This window comes from Nicotiana sylvestris, chromosome 1 (assembly GCF_000393655.2).
Source record: "Nicotiana sylvestris chromosome 1, ASM39365v2, whole genome shotgun sequence".
Classification (NCBI taxonomy): domain Eukaryota; kingdom Viridiplantae; phylum Streptophyta; class Magnoliopsida; order Solanales; family Solanaceae; genus Nicotiana; species Nicotiana sylvestris.
This window is the reverse complement of record NC_091057.1, coordinates 43657196-43659792: the sequence shown is the minus strand read 5'-3', so window position 1 is coordinate 43659792 and position 2597 is coordinate 43657196. Positions and strand designations below refer to the sequence as shown.

Here is a 2597-nt window from a genome sequence, read left to right as displayed (position 1 = left end):
AGAACTCGTCCAAGGGAGGCATGTAATGTTTTAGAAAGTACTTTGGCAAGGGAAACAAGTGTGAGAGATCACCCAAAACACCATATTTTCTTCTTCTCTTTATTTTTCTTGCAATTTTGATCATGAATATTTTCATAGTTTATTTACCCATTGTTATGAGTAGCTAAATCTTTTGTCTAGGGTTTTGATGGAACATATTAAAGGATGAACTTCTTGAGTATGTTAATATAGTTTTCCAGTTTAATCTCTATTTGTTCAACTACGTATTTGTTGTAGTTAATTGACAGGATCCACAATTAGATGTGCCTATTTAGTATGCATAACTCGGGAGAGAGTGCATATTTAGGTAATTATTGAACAACATTACTCCCAAAGTATAAGAGGGATCTATAACTGCGGGTTTAAAGGCGGGATTAAGGATAACAAAGTCTTGGGTGCAATCTAAAGTGAACTGTAATAAACAAAGCCAGCTAGCGTATCTCGGGAGAGTGCGTCTAGTAAATTATCGTGATTACTCGGGAGAGATTCACGGTAAAAAGAGTGTTCATGGTTTAAAGATATGTGTTGGTAAATCTATATGAAACATAAACAGAAGGGATTCCATCAATAGGGGAAATCACTACCTTAGAACCTTCTCATTATTGTTCACAACTTAAGCTTATTTAGTTTACAACTGTTTATTGACTTTCAATCTTAGTTATTAAATATACCATCAACTGTTATTCACAACGTTTGGGGAAGTTGATTCTAAATAATTTAGCAAGTCCAACGAAAGTAATTGATAGGTTAATTCTCTGTGGATTCGACTCTGGGCATAAATACTCAGGTTTATTTGCAACGTCCGCATTGTCCTTTTATAAGGCATATTTGGGCGAGATCAAATTTTGGCGCCGTTGCCGGGGAGTTAACGGTGTTATCAATTACAATTGAAAGAAGTACAAAAATTCTTATTGTAGTCATTTTTTCTCTATACCCAATTTTTACATTGAAATTTTAACGTTTGTTGACTTGGTTGCACAGGTGCATGCCTAGAAACTCATCGAGATCTGGTCAAGTATTTGAAGCATTATCAGATCCCGAGAAAGTTTTCAAGGCCTTGAATCGGGCTAATCGGAAAAACAAACAACAACCAACAACTGCACAATTCGAAACAGTCATGGGGGATCACGAGGAAAACCCAGCGGTACCAATAGTGCCAGAGGCTACTCTCTATGACAGGGCACAACCCACAGCTGAAAATATGTCCACAGCCATTGTAGTTCCGCAGATACAGGCTGAGTCATTCCAAATTACGAATAACATGCTGCACTTGTTGCAGAACAAGGGACTATTTTTGGGGTCGCAAGTCGAAGATCCTCAGCAGCACTTGAAGAACTTCCTCTCTATCAGCAAAACCCAAAGGCAACCCAACGTAACTCCTGAAGCAATCAAGTTGTTATTGTTTCCATTCTCAGTGACAGGAGCTGCCCAGACTTGGCTAAACTCACTTCCCATAAATTCTATAACAACTTGGGATGAGTTAGTCAGGCAATTCCATAACAAGTTCCACCCACCCAATAAGACTGCTCAACAAATTGATGAAATTTTGAGTTTTAAACAGAGACCAATGGAGACACTGCATGAAACATGGGAGCGCTTTAAAGGGATGCTGGTTATATGCCCGCACCATGGTATTCCAGATCTGATGTTGGGGCAGCGGTTTTGCATGGGATTGTCAGATAGCGTGAAGAACATTGTTGATGCTTCAGCTGGTGGAGCATTTTTGAGCAAAACATGGATAGAAGGCCAGAGTCTACTTGACAAGATGGCATAAAATTCGGGATGGACAACCAGGAATGCACCTATCACTCTAGTGGTTCACTCAGTGCCCTTAGATCCATCCAACTCTATGGCTGAAAATATGGCCACCTTATTGACACAGATGAGCATACTCACCAAAAAGGTGGAAGAGTCAGGGAAGAAGCAGCAGGTACACATCATAGATACTACCAATGGGGGCTTGTGCGCATCTTGCATTAGTCAGCCAATCAGTAACCAATGGAATGCAGAACATGATCATCACCACTACCCTGAAGACATAAATTATTGGTCTAATTATGGAGGCCAGAGACAGGGTGGTCAGAATTGGGGCCAGCAAAATTAGCAATACAGGCCAGTCCATCCACATGGAAACATGGGAGGTATAAGACCCCCTAACAATATGGCACCTTACCCAAGGCCACATGGATATAATAATCAGAATCAGTAGCAGGGGTATCACCCTCCTCAGCAGCAGCATGGTGGAAGGCAGGAAGATGGGTTTCTAGACTTGAGGCAATGATGCAGCAGGTTATTGGGTCTAATGCAAAGATTAATGAGAGAGTGGATGCACATGATGCAACAATCAAGAATATTGAAGTGCAGGTGGGCCAAATTTCTATGTCTCTGAACAATCATCCTCATGGGACACTACCAGCAGACACCCAGATAAATCCAAAAGATCAAGGCCCAAACAGTTGATGGCGGTAAGTCTACGTAATGGCAGAGATCTGGATGTAGAGCAAGAGAGGGCTCGAGAAACTAGACAAGATGAGACACTTATATCAATGCCCATTGAG

At 40.9% G+C, this 2597-nt stretch overlaps 1 non-coding gene across 1 annotated transcript; it reads right to left on the bottom strand.

Annotated features, from left to right (window-relative positions):
• Window positions 1-1567: 1567 nt before the first annotated feature.
• On the bottom strand, window positions 1568-1674 carry LOC138882077 (small nucleolar RNA R71). The gene has a single exon (XR_011403557.1). It is a non-coding gene; the product is annotated as a small nucleolar RNA R71 (small nucleolar RNA).
• Between the last annotated feature and the right edge of the window lie 923 nt (window positions 1675-2597).